Source organism: Balearica regulorum, chromosome 1, assembly GCF_011004875.1.
Source record: "Balearica regulorum gibbericeps isolate bBalReg1 chromosome 1, bBalReg1.pri, whole genome shotgun sequence".
In the NCBI taxonomy this organism is placed as follows: Eukaryota; Metazoa; Chordata; class Aves; order Gruiformes; family Gruidae; genus Balearica; species Balearica regulorum.
The window spans coordinates 86161345-86178856 of record NC_046184.1 but is presented as its reverse complement, the minus strand read 5'-3'; the positions used below and the strand labels follow the sequence as shown (position 1 = coordinate 86178856).

The following is a 17512-nucleotide window of genomic DNA, read 5'->3' as shown; positions in this document are numbered from 1 at the left end:
CCCACCTCCCAAGTCAGGTTAGGTTACCTTCCTCACCTGTCATGTTGCTCGCTGGGCATTTGGCTGAGCCGTTTCAATGCTCTGACTTGGAAGAATTTTTTTTTTTTTTTAATTTTTGCATGAGTTTTCTGCCAGCTTGGCATGCTGGAACAGCTTTTTCAGAGCCAGCATGAGTAAGAGGGTGGGACCAGGGAGAGCACGACTATAGCAGCCAGCGGTTAGATTGGCTTGGGCGATCACGAAACCACAACATCCGGAGCAGTGGGCAAAGGGAAATCTCCTGGCGGCTGAGAAGCAGGCGGCTGGAGCTGCAGCGCCTGCCTGTCCCCAGAAGGTGCTGGGGTATTGGTCATACCAGGCAGCACAAAACTTCCTCCTGGGAGGAGCCAGGATTAGCTCTGCGTTCTTCAGCAGGAGTCACATGAAGGCAATTGTTGATTTATTTAAATAAAAGGAGTTGGCAGCCTAATCAGTTTGGAAATTAATTTCCTTGTTAATTTGGGGGTTTTGACTTGCTCATGAATATTCACAAATGCTCATCTTTTTTTTCCCTCCTCTATGTAATTTATTTTTGTGATTGTCAGATCACCTTTGAAGGTGACATTTCTCTCTTCATTCTGCAACGCAGCAAATGTATTCAATCTTATGCCTTGGAAGAGGAACTCTGGCCTGGCACTCACGTCTCTTTTTTGCCCCAGAGTCCCCTGGAGGCTCTCAGCTCTCCTTCTTCCTCTCTGCATGCTGCCTAGAAAGAAATAAGACCAAAGAGTCTCCTCCAAGACAAGGGCTCGCCTAGGCTTGGTGACTGGGAGACCTTGTCAAAATGCCCTGTACAGGACAAGGAAAAGTCATAATTGCCAGATGAGGAATGGGACAAAGTGGTTAATTTTTTCTTACCGTGCCTAGAGTTTTCTGTTCCCCCTCCCACCCTGCACTGCCGAGCACCCTTCAGTAGCACGTGAGGCAGCGTGACTAACATCTGTCACAGACACTTGATTTCTCTTATCTCCTTTCCTTAGGAGGAGGCAAAATCAGAGAAATACGGGTGTGCATCTCTGGAGAGTACAGCTGATCTCTTCACCCTCTTTCCCAGCTCTCTGTTGCCTGCCCCCCCCCCCCCCCCCCTTACTTTATCCTGCCTGCCCTTGCTTCTTCTCTGCACCAAGGAGGAGCATCCTGGCTCCCACCGCAGGTTTCTTCCCAGTGAGGTGTGCCCGTATCCCACATGTATGTGCTTAGGGGTTCTGGCATTTCATAACATCTGCCAGCTGGGCTCGGACGAGGACTGCGACAGTTAAAAGCCCATGTATAATTGCTGATGCTGGGGGTGGTACAAGGGTGAGCTTGGCCAGAGCCGGCCCCGGGCAAGTAGCACGATGCATGTAGCAGAGACCCCCAGGACCAGTGGCTGCTTCCAGACCAGCTCATTTCTTTAGAAAACTCAGCTTCGGTACAGTTTCTATCTATACAACTTCTTGTTGTTCAGACGGTGCCATCTCAGGGCTCAGAGCTGTGCGAGGAGGAGCGGCCACGCTGCACCAACCATGGGGTTTGCACAGCGGCACTGCCCGCCCAGGCTGGTGGCTGGAAAGGAGGTGACAGAGAGGTTTATGATTGTGCGGCAAGAAAATAAGCCAGCAGCAACGTAAAAGTGACTGCAGGAGGTAAGTGAGCCCTGGAAGGGGTGGTAGGTGGAGGTTAGTGGGGCCTCCCTCCTGGGAGCAGAAGCATGCAAGTAGCACAGCCGGGTGCCCACCTCCCGCTGAGGGCACCAACTCCCGACAAGCTCAGAAAAGAAAATGTGTGGAGAAAGCCAGCTGAGCCCAAAGTTACCATGGCAGTTGCTCTCTCACAACCTTTGTAACAAGCTCTTCTACACAGCTTTGACCTAGGAGGGTGGCAAACACACACCTCCACGCTGGCTGCCTGCTCCATCTCCCATCCTTGTTACCTCCTCCACAGTCACATCTGACTGTCACGTTCCCACCTCAGCTCTTCCCTTCTTTTTCAGCTCGCCTGGTTTCTTTATGTCTCTCCTTCCTCACCACCCTAATGCAAGGAACCCACCCCTGGACCTTCAGTAATGACTACAAACCATCTGCTCATGTTGCCAGTGTATGGTCTGTGCTTGAACAGCTTTTGTCTGCTGTCTGTGTGTGAACTGCGCTGGTCACTGTGGCCGTCCCATTAATATAGGTGGTACTTTGTGTCCTGGGATCCTGCTTGGCTGGCTTCTAGGGCTGGTAGACCTGGCCTGATGTGTTCAGTCAGTTGCCTCCAGTGGTACCTGAATTAGTTGGGGGTACCTGAGCAGTAGGCAGAGATGGACAGATGGGCTTGGAAGGTGTGATGATGTAGTGACACACATTTTAAGGATGGAGGCTGTTCATTCTTGCCTAATTTTTTATCTGCTTGTGGGACAATATTAGGTTTATCCTGAAGCTGGTATTTTAATCTTGTGAGTACATTTCTCAGCAAGGCGTGTTGTCCTCACTCTTTCAGGGAACTGACATCTCTTTGGCAATCGGCTGATTAAATCCCCTGGCAGCACACAGCAGAGAGCATTTCAGCACGTCATTCCTGGCTTTTTTTCCGCTGCACGGAAATAAATTGCATCTTCCCCTGCTTGGTAACTTCTCTGGTTAGTGTTGTTTAAGGTTTGAGAAATACATGGTAACGGAGAGTTATAGTGTGTGTTACCCTGCACATGCTTGCTTGCCTGAATCATTCCATTTTAGTGGCATCTACTCTCTTGCAGGCAAGGAGCATAACATACCTTGGATAGACTTGGGAATTAGAAGCATATCCAACAATGATCCACTGCTTTTTCACTGAAAGAAGTAGGTTACTCTGGAACTAGGGGCGTGGAGGTCCCTGTTGGGTAGGGTAACCCAGGATTGATCAACCTTAGCTACAGACTGAGTTCATTTGGCCACTGTAGTAAGGGCAATTAGTTACTGAACCTTCTGGCCAATGTGCCATGAATACAAATACCATAATTTGGAAGGAGGAAAAAGGATCACTGGATGTGTCAAGACAGCCAGAGGGGCTGTGCCTGAGGACCTTCAGCACAGGGCAAAAAACAGTCACATCGGAAGTGTCTGAAGGGGATCTCTCTTGCATGGTCACAGCCAAAGCACACCACACATGCACAGGCAAAACCTGTTCCAGTGGAGTGATGGCTTCTCTGTGGTGATAACCTCAACAGGCTTAAACCAAAATGGATTTTATCATATCACCAAAAAAAAAAAAAAAAAGTCTCAAGAAGCATTTTAAACATGATTTAGCAGTGAGCCCTTCAAGCAATGAAGGATCCCTGCAGCTTAGGCTGCGTTAGCAAAAGTGTAGCTAGCAGATCAAGAGAAATTATTATTCCCATCCACTTGAGAGTTGTGAGGCCCCACCTGGAAGATTATGTCCCAGGCTGGCTCCTCAGTACAAGATAGGTGTTGACATGGCAGCATGGCCAGCAAAAGGGCCCCACAGTGGAGAGCTGGAGCACACAATGTGCAAGGAGAAGGCTGGGCAAGCTGGGTGTGCTCAAGAGAGAATGTCAACGGAGCATCTAATCACTGTCTGCTCCTACCTAAAGGAGAGTTGTAGAGAATATGGAGCTGCTCCAACCTAAATAGCAGATGAAGATGGAGACTCTGAGAAGGGGGTACAGTGAAAGGACAGGAAACAATGGACAGAAATTGCAACAGTGGGTGTTCTGAACATATATAAGGGAAAATTTCTTCCCCTTGAGAGCAGTTCAGCAGTGGAACAGATGCCTAGGACTGAGGAATCTCCACCATTGGAGATATTCAGAAGTTGTGTGAGAAAGGCCCTGAGAAACCTGGTTTAGCTTTGGAGTTACCCTGCTGCGAGCAGAGGATTGGACTAGAGCCCTGTGGATCAGTGATTTTGTGCTGCTGATCTGCCATGAGCCAATGTTCAGCGTCTCCATAATGTTGGAAGCCAGAAGGGTAGTATGCTTGCTTGGTCCTGTGGAAATGCATCTATGTTGACAGCAGCATTAGCATCTGTAAAGCCCTTCTGCATGAACATCTCCAGCTGGCTTGCCACCCTCTGTAGCCCTACTTGACCATCTTACTTCTGTTCCAGCTACAGGTGAATCTCCTAACAGCAGGACCTGTTTGGTTTTGGGTGTGACTCCCTAAGCTGTGACATCCATGTTCTTCTGAATAGCAGCAGTCACCAAAATGTCATTGAAAACTGTACTGCAGGATCTAGGAGTTCCCCCCCCCCCCCCCCCCCCCCCACTACCTTCACCTTTTCAGAAGCAGAGAAACTTTAATAACTCCTTTACATTCTTGGCTTAGGTGTCTGCGTGTTTCTGTACAGTCAGGGAATCTGTAACGAGTTTCCGGTGATCTCAGTTCTCATTCCAGAGTTATACAATCACTTTGCAAGTTCCCTCTTTTTGAGAAATGCACCTGCCTGCTAGCCTAACCTGTAGCATTTAATCCACCAGGGGAGCAGAGTGGTGGGTGCTTGGCTGATGCACTCCTCACGCCACCTTCAGTGCTCACCACAGTGCTGCTAAAGCACCTCTGAGTCTTTACAGCTGCCTCATATCATTTCTCAATAAGAGGGATGATGCTGAAAGAGGTGGGAGAAGAGGATAGAAGAAAGGGTGGACAACAGTAAATTATTCTATTTAGGCAGAAGCAAAACTCAAGAAGGTCTATCACACAGCAAGACTGGAGCTCACCAGCTCACCTCCATATTTGTGTTTTTTTCAAAACTGGCTGAGGAAACTGCAGTTTTGGGAGCAAAGATTTGCAGCATATCCATCAAATTCAGGGTAAGTATGCCAGGGCTGGAAAAAGGGAGCTATATTTCAGGAAGAGAGCAAACAAAGTACTCTGGGCAGCTGCAAACCCATTAGTCTAGTCTCAATAGAGCATAAGGTTAAGGACAAATTACAGAAGGAAAACAAAATTAAAGGTACAGCAGTAAGTGGAAAATGGAATCAAATACAGAATGGGTTTATCAACAAAAGCGCTGTGTGCCCTTAACTTGATCCTTTTCTTTTACCTCCTTTCCCTTACCTGGATGAAAAAAAAGAAATCGGTAAATCTAATCTAGCTGGATTTCAGTAGGGCATTTGATACAGTAAAAGCTGGAAGGCAGTTAGATAAGCTGAAGTGAAAGGAATTAGTAGGAGAATTTTAGGTGGGTAAAATGCTGGGGAAAGGCAGATGACGTGTGGAGTCAAAAGGGAACTGCCACCATGGAGGAATGTTACTGGCCTTGGGAATAATTCTGCTTGCAGTAATGGCTCTAGCTCAGCAAAAAAAGCAGCAGGAAAAGGAAGTTTGCTGATTAAATGCATTTAGAAGAATTACTCACAGACTGGAGCGGAGAAGTGTGAGGTCCCCTTCTTTGCTCCTGCTAACAGGAATGTCTTTTACACACAGAGATTCACTGGTTAGAAATGGCAGAAGAAAAGACAGATCTGGGTGCATTCATCATTCACGAGACGATTATAAAGCTCCGATGTGACGTGATCACAAAGACAACAGCCTTAAAGAGATCATTACGTTAATCTTATTTAGCATGCTATATACAATTTGTCACCCATATTCGGAAGTGGGCTCAGGGCTGGCAGCAGTGTGGGAGAGCCAGAATAACAGAGTCTGTCTCCATGCCTCCCCCTACTCTCTGTGTGAGTGGACGTGGAGAGGGGTTGGCTTCTTTAGCTCAGCGAAAGGCTGAGATGGGTGAACTTCTCTCTGTAAATCCATTTTTTATATGGGGATGTGCCCAGTGAAATGAGCCATTATAGAAGGGAAGGAGCTCAGCCATGATTGAGTCCAGCAGTCCTTTTCTCTTCCGAGTTTGGCTCTTTTTAAGGCTGCACAGATTTACCTCTCTGCAATTTGCTGTGCTTCCTTGGCAGGCAGAGCAGGTTAGCACAACAAGCACAGCATTATAAGAAAAGAGGTGCTGAACACAGGCCCGCAAAGCCCACATTTTCCTGCTCCATCCCCCAAAGAGTTTTTCCTTAAAGGGTAAGACATCAGTCCAAAGCCTTGTGTTCTCTATGCAGGCGATTGCATGGAGTTTCTCCCACATAACGCCTGCTCCCATAAGCCTTCTGAGGAAGGAAATTTAAAACCCAGCCTCTCAGAAGAGGCTCAGTTCTTTGGAGAAATACTCAAAAGTCTGTCTGAACAAAATGCGCTACACACGCCTGTGCAGACAGCAGAGCCAAAAAGGTTTCATCGTCCTGGTTTTCAGCATCAGGGGGATGAGTGATAGGTCCTGAACTGGATGTGGTTAGCACTGGTCTAACGCCTTACTTGGGGGGACGCAGTGAGTACAGCTTGCTGCAGCTTGCTTCTACCAATGATTTCTGAGGTTTATTTAATTTAATTGGGGGAAATGAAATTGGGACGAGACCTCGGGCAATCATCTAATTCATCCTCCCGACCCAGCGACAAGATTAAGCACAACTCATCCCTGACAGATATTTGTTGAACCTGTTCTCAACAGCCTGTAGTGACAGGGCTCCCTTGGCCAATCTAGTCCAGCATTTTATTGCTCGATACTTAAAAAGCTTTTCCTACCACACAGCTTAAGCTTTCACTAATGAAAATGAATCTGCCGATTTCCGTGGCCCCGTTGGAAAGCACCTTTCCGCTCTGACAGTACAGTCTCCCCAAACCAGCTGCATTCACTTTTTGGAAACTGCGTGCACCTTTTGGCAATTCTAACTGTATGGTTTTTTCTCATAGTTTGTTTATGAGAGCTTCATGTCTTTCGCTGTATCAAAAACCCTGAAGTCAAGACATATCACATCTACTACATCCCCCCCCAGTCCACTAGGCCAGTTACCCTGTCAGAGAGTGAGGTTAGATGGGCTTGACGTGATCTTCCTGATGAATTGACGCTGAAGGGTTTTTTTCAGGTTTGAAGCACGCATTGGAGGGGAAGTTAGTTCATCTGTGCAGCTGCTGCCTGACAGGGATGAGAAAGGGGCTGGGGGAGAGGGGCTTGGGGCTGTGGCAAGCTGAAGAGGTAAAACCATCCAGGATAACATGCAGTGCCGGACAAGCAGTCTGCTGTTGGGTTTCTGGGGATAACAGGGTCTGCCAGGAGCCCTTTGGGTACGTGCCAAAAGCCTGGAAGGACGGTCTGCTACAAGTGTTTTAACAGTCTGTAACATCAGGGATGCATCAAGCCTGTGCACCGTGAACCCCTCTGGAATTCATTATGGACTCAGACACACCGAGAGGTTTTCAGAGTAACAGGCTTGGGCTGCGTCACTCTGGGCAGCTTTTCAGCTTTCAGCAGCTCTTGCCCCTTTATTGTATCCCAGAGCTTTCCCAGTGTCCGGAGCAGATCCCTTTGGGCAGGGCTCCCATGTTTCAGGTAAACATAATGTTCAGGGAAGTAATTTTTCGGATGTGTTTACAACATCATCGAGGAAAACTCACCAGCTGCCTTGCTTCCTCTCACTGTACCGCAGACAGCCTATCTCCCAGGATTACTTCATCGTCGTCCTCATGCTGTAGTTCCCAAAGAGCTAAGCTCAGCAGCAGTCGTGTTACCTAGTCACAGCACATCTTGCAAGTTTTCCACTGTTTCTCAACCTGTATCACATGCCTGACACTTCTTTTTCCCCAGCAGGCAAGGCATATAGCCATGTGGCTGGAAGGGACAGTTCCTGACGAGAAGCAGAGCAAGTTACAGTTTTCCTGCCATCATGTCCTTCTTCCCCATACCAACCCCATCCTTCCTTCATTCCACCTCCATTTGGGATGGGGAGTCACCCTGCCCTTATTGCAAGAAGGCGCAACTGCGCACAGCCCCAGCCTGCCGTCTCCTGAGGTGGTCTCCCAGAAGCCAAGACTGTATTTGAGCTACAGAGTACCCAGCCCCAGGACACAGGGCTGAGCAGGGACCTGCAACCGCCCATGTTGTCACACCACTGCTGCAGTTTTGGCCCAATTGAGCTATTATTGCTACCGCCTGAGACAAAGCCCAGGCATGGCTGGGGGATGGCACACTTCAGGGACCATTCCCAGTAAGTGGTTTCACAGAACTACAGAACAGTTGAGGTTGGAAGGGACCTGTGGAAGTCATGTGGTCCAACCTCCCTCTGCTCTAGCAGAGCCACCTAGAGCCAGTTGCCCAGTACCATGTCCAGGTGGCTTTTGAGCATCTCCAAGGAGGGAGACTGCAAAACCTCTCTGGGCAACCTGTGCCAGTGCTTGGTCACCCTCACAGTAAAAAAGTCTGTCCTGGTGTTCAGAAGGAACCTCCTGTGGTTCAGTTTGTGCCCATCGTCTCTTGCCCTGTCACTGGGCACCACTGAAAAGAGCCTGGCTCCATCCTCTCTGCACCCTCCCTTCAGCTTTTTATACACACTGATAAGATCCCCTGAGCCCTCTCTGCTCCGGACTGAACAGTCCCAGCTCTCTCAGCCTTTGCTCATAGGAGATATGCTCCAGTACCTTAACCATCTTAGCAGCTCTTCACTGGACTCTCTCCAGCATGCTGATGTCTCTCTTGTACTGGGGAGCCCAGAACTGGACACAGGACTCCAGTGTGGCCTCACCAGAGCTGAGCAGAGGGGAAGGATCACCTCCCTTGACCTGCTGGGAATACTTTGTCTAATTCATCTCAAGATACCATTTGCCTTCTTTGTGGCAAGAGCATGTTGCTGGGTCCTGTTCAACTTGTTGTTCACCAGGACCCCCAGGTCCTTTTCTGCAAAGCTGCTTCCCAGTCATTTAGTCATAGAAGGTTATCAAGTGGTCAAGCATGATTTCCTCTTGGTGAATCCATGCTGACTATTCCTGAGGTATTTCTTGTCATTCACGTGCCTGCAAATGGATTCCAGGATTAGCTGCTCCATCACCTTCCCAGGGATCAAGGTGAGGTTCACTGGCCTGTAGCTCCCCGTGTCCTTCTTCTTGCCCTTCTTGAAGATAGGAGCGATGTTTTCTTTCCCCTATTCTTCAGGTACTTCTCCCAGTCACTCTGATCAAAGATTATCAAGAGTGGCCTTGCAATGACATCTGCCAGCTCCCTCAGCACTTGTGGGTGCATCCCATCAGAATTTGATGTGGTTCTTCTCTTTTGGAGGCAAGCAAATCCAGCTGCCTGTATCTGGGAGTGTGTTCCGTCTATTTGAGAGAGCACTCTCCTTTTCTCATTTTGTACACTCCATCTTCATGCTCCTCGCACTCCACAGTGCAGTCTGGTTTCTGAGTAGTTTTCCATTATCCAAGCTGTAACAAACTTGTTCCTGGGGCCTCTTCATAGACCCAAAAGCTGAGCTCTTGGATTATTTACTGTTTCACCAGGTGGAAGCACCTCTAACTTTAAATACGGCTTTAGGGAATCCAGAAGTTGCCAGGTTTTCCACCCAGAGGGGTATGGGACCCTGGGGCACATGTTTCCTGCCCAATCCCTCATTGGAAGCAGTGAGTCCCTGGTCAGGACAGGTGAGTCCAGAGCTGCAGCAGGCAGGACTCTGCAGGTTCAGATGCCTCCTTCCCACTCGGCTGGCTGAGCTCCTCCTCCCAGGCAGGCTGGTGTGATGATCTCCACATCCTCAGGGCATTTCTCAGTCTCACCTAGATGCTCAAAAGTTCCTAGAAAATCTTTTGCATAATTGCCAGGCCTCATTTTAGCAAGGATGCTTGTGTTTTCCAGGGACTCCCTCAGCACCGCAGTCACCTGGGGCTTTGTTTCCTCCAGCCTCGCAGGCAGAGCAGGCATCTGTCACAGAAGCTTTTGGTTCCGTCTGAGGAGCAGCTGCCACCTGAGAAATCGTTCTGTGCTCATTCCCTCTTTCCTTTTTCTGGAGTGGAGCCCTTCAGGCCTGCCAGCTGACAGTACCAGCTGCCCCCAGCTCAGCTGCCATCATCTGCATGTGCTTGCTATGGCAGGCATGGCCAGCTGCCCTTCTGGGTCAGCAAGGGGGCCATTTTAGGCAGAGGGCAGGTCCTGTGCACAATCCACATGTAAAAAACTATAGAAATTAGGTGATGCATTTAAGAAATGCTGCTTGACACCCCAAAACTGCTGGAGTGCAGCAGTTGGACAGAAGGATGCTGAGCAGCCTGTCTAGGTCAGGACCTGATTTGTGGCTGCACTCCATACTGAACTTCCTGTAAGGCACTGCTTAGGAAATACGTACGCAGCAGCAAAGGCTGTAAGAAACTTTTTGAAACATTAGGAGTTTCTAAAGCACTAACGGTTTAATGCAGTGAGGAAGGTGAGCTGGAAATGGCAGCAGCATGGACAATCAGGGAGAGGTGAAGAGAGGGAGTCCCTCTGGCCATTCTTAGCTTCTGTGCTTGAAGCATCTGCAATCACCACGTATTAAAATTGCCAAAATTTTTGTCCCTGGCCCTTTGTGTGCTGTGCATCTCTGTGGCCCTGCTGGCAATCCTGGCCTGAATCCCCTGCTCTTAATATGGAGAGCCCAGGATGGGGCTGAAGCTCATGGCAACCTCCTAGCATCCTTCACCTGAGACACAGCAGCACAACTGCAACTGCATGACAGGGCAAACAGCTTGATGCTGCCAGGAATTGCGCGAGTCCTCCCCAGCTGTGGTAGAGCTGAATCTGCTGGGCTAGCTAAACTCACTGCTGGAGATGGCTCTCCCCCACCCCGATGTCTTTGCAGTGCAGTGGGTTGGGGCATGCTCTCAGTGAACACTGGTGGTATTCTTCCCAGAGGACTGATGCCACATGGCTGCATTTTTATCAGCTTACCCCTGCCAGAAAGTTTTTCCTTTGTTGTTGTAGAGTGGAGAGAACCTGGTGAAATCTTTACCCCAGGACATCCTAATCACATATTGTCTCCTTCTGTCCTTGAAAGTGCTGCACTGAAAGGGCCTGGGTGTCCCGTGGACAGAAACACTTTGCCTTTCATTACGGAGATGGGAGTCAGGCATGCCCCCCTGCCTGCCCCCAAAGGACTGGTTCTCCCCTCCTTGCTCACCCCCTCCAGTGCTCGCAGTCCTGCAACATGTCCCAGGTAATGCTCCCTCTGGTCATCGCAGAACGCTTTATACTTGACACAGTGAACGCAGACGGAGAGCTGGCAGTCCCTCCGGCAGCTGCCAGCTCAGAAGGAGCAGAAGTAAGGTTGCCTGGGCATGTACTTTAACTCTAAATGTCCTGTTTTTCCACAAGTTTGCGTTTTGATGAACGTAATGTTCTGGGAAGGAATGAGCTATCACCAAGCAACATTAACTCTGTGTTAACAAAGAGTTTTGACATTGAATTCAAGCCTGAGGACAATGCTGACACAAGAATGAATTATCACAGGCTGGGCCATGGGTACACTGAGGTTGGAAATTAGAAGGAGCTTCCTACCTGCCAGTGCAAGGATCTGGAACAGCCTTTCAACAGCAGCAGTGAGGCCAGAAACTGAACTTGTTTTGGGACTGGAATTCTGTGAGCAAGAGTATGCAATGGGGCTGCCTGCCACAGGCCAGGATCTCTCTGCCAGTCCTCTCTTACGCAATTGCAGGACATTTTCATAACGACTTTGCTCTTAATGCAGCACAAACCAAGCCGGGTGCCCGAGGCTCACCTGGAAATGATGCTGACTGTTTGGAGCTGTGGGGATGGTGTCCTGGGGACAGTGCTGTAGGGCTGTAATTACCCAGGGAGCGCAGGATGCACATCCCGGCTGCCTCCAGCAAGTAGAGAGCTAGCACAGAAATTGGAGGGGACAGCATGTGACAGGCAGGCCCAGGACCGATTGCCTCAGGGGACGGCTGGGTGTCTTACAAATCCGAGGGGATTTCTGATGAGCAAAAGAGGGCTCCTGCGCACCGCAGCCCAGGGGAGTGTGTGCCCTTGTGAGCTGGGCACTAGGAGCTTTGAGGCCAGCTCCTCCCCTGTCTTTGCACATCTTCATTAACAGAGGCTTAGTACCCAGCCAGGGCCCGTCGTTCACCTCTTTCCCAGAGAGGGCAGTCAGTTGGATGAGACCAGCTAGGCATAGGATGGCACAAGGGGATGAGAGAAGGGGATGCCCCAGGAGCAGCCGTCAAGGGGAAAGATGACAGCAGCTCTCCCAGGGCAGCCGCGGGCTGGGTGCTACACTGAACCAGCGGCATCCGCCTTGGAGCACCTCTTGCCTCCCACCGCCAGCCCTGGACACCAGCAGCCCTGGACACCAGCAGCCCTGGGACATGGTGCGCAGCTCCCAGCCACCCCTGCCTTGAGGCACCCATCTGCACTCAACTGCCCAAAGCAGAAATCCTTGCATGAAATACTTCACTGCCAGGTCATAGTGGATTACATGAGCCAGGGATAAAATGGGAGTTACAGCAAACTCGGTGGTTCACTATGTCTTTTCTGGTTTTTTTTAATAGAAGATTAAGTCATTGCTGGAGTGACGTCTGCGTCTTCCTCAATGATGGAGGTTAGGGGTTTCAAGCCTCGCTGCTGACTCATAACCAGGCAGAAGAAAAAAGGGAAAATTAGCATGAGGAATGTTGCTGAAATGGTTTGTATGTGTTCAGAGATTAATGTAGACATTGTATTGCTGCCTGTGTTATGGCTGGTGTGTTTAGTGGATGTTTTTGATGGAATCTGATCTTTTTAAGAACATGGGGCACCTGTATGTAGAGCATTTCCCTATATCTGCAGATCCACTGCCATAAAGGGTAGATCTTTAAGAAACAAGCTTCTCCAGAAAGCGACTTTAATTCCTGACATTGTAACACCAGTGGTTTTTTTCTAAGCCTAGATGCCTTTGGACATTTTATTGAGCTATTGAACTGCTGAACGGCATGTCACTGTCCAGAGTCTAGCCTGGCTCTGCAGGGATTAAAAATCACTCCCCATGAGTGCATGTCTGCAGACCCTTCTGGGACACGAGTTTGGTGTTCCAGCTTCCCTGTTAAATACTCGCTCTCTGCCTGTGCTAACTGGCAAACTCAGCAGAGGCCTGGAACATGACCTTCATCTAAGCCGTGTCACCTCCAGCGCACGTTGCCTCTGGATCAAGACTGAGGCAGGCGGGGTAGGCTCAGGCTGCTGCTCCTGAGATAACTGGAAGGATCAGGGGAGTTGAGTGAGTGCTCAGTCTAAACAATGGCTTCAGAGTCAGAGTTGTGATCGTACTCAAATTAATTTCAAATATGCACAGTAACACAAGAAGCAATTTGCATAAGACGTCACATGGAGTTGCATACAATTTCGCATATTTAAACAAAATACAATAAAGCACAGTTCGGGCGGGTACATGAAATCATTTGTGCAGCGAACCGTGCAGAGAAACGACGTCCAATTATCACAGAAGAAGAAAACAAATGGCAGCAACCACCCAGGATGCAAAATCAGCTCAGAAGTTGGGAAACACCAGCCTCTTCCTTCATCCACCAGCCTGATAGATGCTTGGATTGACATTATCATTACATGAGCATGCGCTACTTTGCCACCAGACCCTTCTGGTGCAGAGGATGGTGCTCGCTGTCTCATGCCACTACTCACTCCTTCACATTTGCATCCTTGGCTTCATCTTTGCAAAACACTTTTCTCATGCGTCATTCTTTCTGGGCTTTCTAGTGCATTCGTCTCTGAGTCTGAGGGACTCCTCTCATCATGCACCACTCCAGGTGGTACTGTTCTCGCCCTTTAGTGGTAAAGGCCAGAGGCCAAAATACTGGCTCATGGAGCCCAAGGGCAGACACTGACAGCCACATTTTTGGTGGTCTTAGTGCTGTGCATGTTTAGAATACAATCGCTACGGCTTAGTTCTTGGTGCCTCTGTAGATCAGATGATTTGGCTTCCATCTCAGCTCCTGGAAAACGATGACTGAGCAATTAACATTAGAAAAGGAAGCTGTCAAGAAAAGGAAGCAACATCCCTTAAGTGGGAATGCATCATCCTTCAGAGTGAATGTCAGGAGGGCTGAGGCCTTTAAACCTGCAAAAGGGACTTTCACCCCCGACCTACGTTTTATGACAATCCTGTGTCTCTGACACATGGGCGGGGTCCGTGCTGCAGCATTTAGGCTGAGTTCTGAGGGCTGAGCCATGAGCATGTACAATCACATCTGCTTCCCCTTCCCTCCCCAGGAGGCAGGCAGGGGAGGATCCAGTTGCTGCTCCTGAGGCAGCTGGAAGGATCAGGGGAGCTGGGACATGGATCAGGCTAAACAAAGGCTTCAGCATCAACAGTACCCCAATACCTGTGAGCTCCCAGACTCCTGCTTCACCCATCTTGTCTTCATTTACTCAGCTCTTTTAAAGCTCCCTAGCTCTAAATTTCCATCCTAATCCCTTCCTCTGACCCTACTTCCCTTTCCTGCCCCATCTTTTAATCCTAGCTGCATCTTTTGGTTCTGCCCACTCTCTCCTCACCGTGCCTTTTCCTGTCCTCCCTCATGTTCCTGCTCCCTCATAACTCTCCTTAAGGCCTTTGCTCGACAGCTTCTTCTCCTGGTATTTTAGTTAGGCAATTTGTTTCTCTCTGCAGGACTGCCTGAGCATCAGCAAAGAACTGTCACAAAAACCCTGGAAGAGGTAGTGTTATGCTTAGTCACCATTTCATCCCAGCCCTCCTTTAACTTGCAGGTACTAGGGGAAAATCTGTCTCTTCCTCATTTGCTGCACTTAGAATTACTGCACTGTGTCATTAGCTACAAGTAAGCTGGCCAACGTAAGTAGCTACAAGAAATGCCCATTTAGCCAGGACAGTCTTTTTGGGCATCAGTTTTGCCATGCTTGGAATAAGGGAAATCTCATTATAAAGGCGGGAATGACACCTGTCTACCACCTCTTGCAGCTCCTGCTGCGTGTACAGCAAATGCAAGGTAACACTAAACAGAGCCTCGGACCTCACTTGTGTCGTGTTCACTCACATGCAATATGTCACACAGGAATTGGCAAAGTAGAAAAAGGCATTGGAGAGAAACCACTTCAGGCTTAACTCATCCTGGTGTCGCCAAACGGGTCTGAACCAATGAGGCTGGCACAAGCCTCCACTGTAGGTGTGTTTAACCGTTGCACTCATGTTTTGGTTAATGAACATATTGAACCAAAGCGCTGTGTGTTCACAGTGCACTAGCCTGGCTAGATTGATTTCCCTGACACTAGCAGAGGACACCCGCCTCTGACTGCCCCTTGGTTTAGGAAGGGTTCAAAAAGCTCCTACATTCCGGGCCACTTTACCAAGGTTTGGATGGTACCTGAGAGAATCACAATGCCTGTCCAAGCATCCTTTCTTAGGCAAACTAACTGAGAAACCAAACATCTCTTCAGCCAGGCCAGGCTATAATGCAGATTTGACCAGTGCATGCTGTAGGCATCAAACTATGTTCCTCTGACATTCAGAAAATGAGTCACCCCAGGCTTGTTTTCTTGCTTGTTTGTTGCACCCTCAGGGTATGTCCAGCTGTCGATGAGGTCTGGGCTTCAAACTAGACTCACTGCCCTAGAGCATCTGTTCTCCTGCCACTGGAGCTCTAACTAGGAGCCACAGAGATGGAGGACAGGCCCCTGGAGCAGAGACTGGCATTTGTTTCCCTGCCAGATCCCTTGTGGGGATTGATCTGAAGTTGAAGATGGTTTTGCTTGTATTCTGGTCACTCCCAGAGAAAGCTGGGCTTTGGATCAATGTGGAATGCGTCACTGAATGGTCTATTATTCACCAACTGCAATGTGCACTCGGAGACACAGCAACCCTCACTAAAGATTCAATTCTGCCTCTGAGGATCAAAGCAAGAATGAACCATGGGAACTACTCAACTCCTTTACATGACACTGAAATGAGTGGTGGCTTGTTTCAGGGCGATTCTTCATGGCAATTTTGAGTTGTGCATTGCTCCTAATTAAATGGCCATCTACACAGCCATATACCTTCAGCAGGGTGCAGAGATACCTCCAACTTAAGCCATCCGTCCCCTCTGCACCAAGGCTGACACTTGAGTTAGCACAGCTCATCCATGCTGCTATGCTCAGTCCACACCACTGCCGAAGGAGCACAGTGATGCCCACAGCTCCACAGGTGCTTTCCCACCGCTACCCTCATGCCCACAGCGTCGGGCCAGCTCTCTCACAGGGTGCGCTGTGAAGGCACAGTGGCAACAACTAACAAGACAGGCCAGGGAGGAGGGCAGAGCCGGAGCACATGGAGTCCTAACTTCCAGCCCAAAATCTGGAGAAGCTCCTTGAGCAGGGGAGGCAAGCGAGCACTCTAGCTCGCTGCCAAATCCCTGCATTGACAGGCATTTCCAGCTGACAGTTGCCTGATTTTTTGGGTTTGAGTTTGGTTTTTTTTCATAATGGGATAATTTATTGCAGGTTATAGAAGGCACTCAGCTGGAGGGAATCCAAGCTTTGGGAGATGTTTTCATAATGTTTTTCTGAAGTACTCTCTTTCCCGGGAAATCACAGTGGTCAGCAATACCTCATGCTTGTTTTTGACCACTTGTTGGGGTGATTTTCATCTGTCTTGATGCAGTCTTACAGCTTTTAGGTGTTCTTCTTTGATTTAAATTATTGCATCCATTCCTCCCATCTCTGCTGTCCTCATTCAGCAGGCAGATACCCATTCTAGCTCCCTGCTGGAGAACAGGATGCTGGGGAGATGCTAAAAAGGGAGGCAAGGCTGGCAACCGGGAAGCAAGGGAGATGCTGGGGAAGGAAGCAAGACTGGAACCAGAGTGGGAAGTCAACATGGGCAGGTGGGCAAGAGTGATGTAGTGGGGAGAGGTGATGGGAAGGGACTAGACCAGGGAGTCTGTGTTTCAGGAAGCCAGAAGAAAAAGGGACAGCTCATGGAGCTTCTCCTGTGAGGCAAAGAGTGAGTCCTGGTGAAGAAAGGGAACATTTGACTGAGCGCCTGCAGCCTCAGCCTGTGCCAAGAGGGCATTGGAGGAAAAGCATCTGATGACAGAGAAGTCAGGAGGAAGGGCTGAAGCTGTGGCTGGAAGCAGATGAGGATTGTGCAAGACATTTCACTGCACCGATGAGTACGTGAGTCTGTAATTTCAGCACAGTGAGAATCTATCGCCTCCTCAGCCAAGCCTCTCCAGCCTGCCCAGCCCCAGAGCTGCTGTATGTGGTGGACTGGAGAGGATCAGCTGGGGGCGCGAGTGACTGCCACCTAAAGCAACAGGGGTGAGGGACTCCCTCCTCCCGCACTCGGCACAGGGGCAGAAGAGGTGCAGTTCAGCTTCTCACATGTGCATGCCCTGGCACAGCCACCACAGGCATGTGTCTGCTCTCTGATGGGCCCCACCACTCTAGCCAACAGAGATCATGTCCAGGGCACAGGGTGACATGGGGAGGGGTGTGGCCCTGTGGGAGGAGGTGGTCCTGGGTCCTTCCAGTGGGCAGAGACCCCAGGACAGAGTCCATGGTCAGGTCTGGTCTGGGGATCCCGTTCCTTCCTCCAACGGTAAAGCAGCGGATCAGGGACACCTCCAGTGCCTGAAGGACTCAGGCAGCGAGCAGGCAGAGGGAGCAGGGGCCGGGGACTGTCCCCAAACCCAGCAATCCTCCTGCCATTGCTGGG

The 17512-nt window shown here is 49.6% G+C and overlaps 1 long non-coding RNA gene across 1 annotated transcript; it reads left to right on the top strand.

The window, feature by feature from the left end:
- Positions 1-776: 776 nt before the first annotated feature.
- LOC142603382 (uncharacterized) lies at positions 777-15902 on the top strand. The gene is made up of 6 exons (XR_012837300.1): positions 777-1664; positions 2503-2645; positions 2759-2840; positions 4668-4810; positions 14471-14568; positions 15378-15902. It is a non-coding gene; the product is annotated as an uncharacterized LOC142603382 (long non-coding RNA).
- Positions 15903-17512: the final 1610 nt, after the last annotated feature.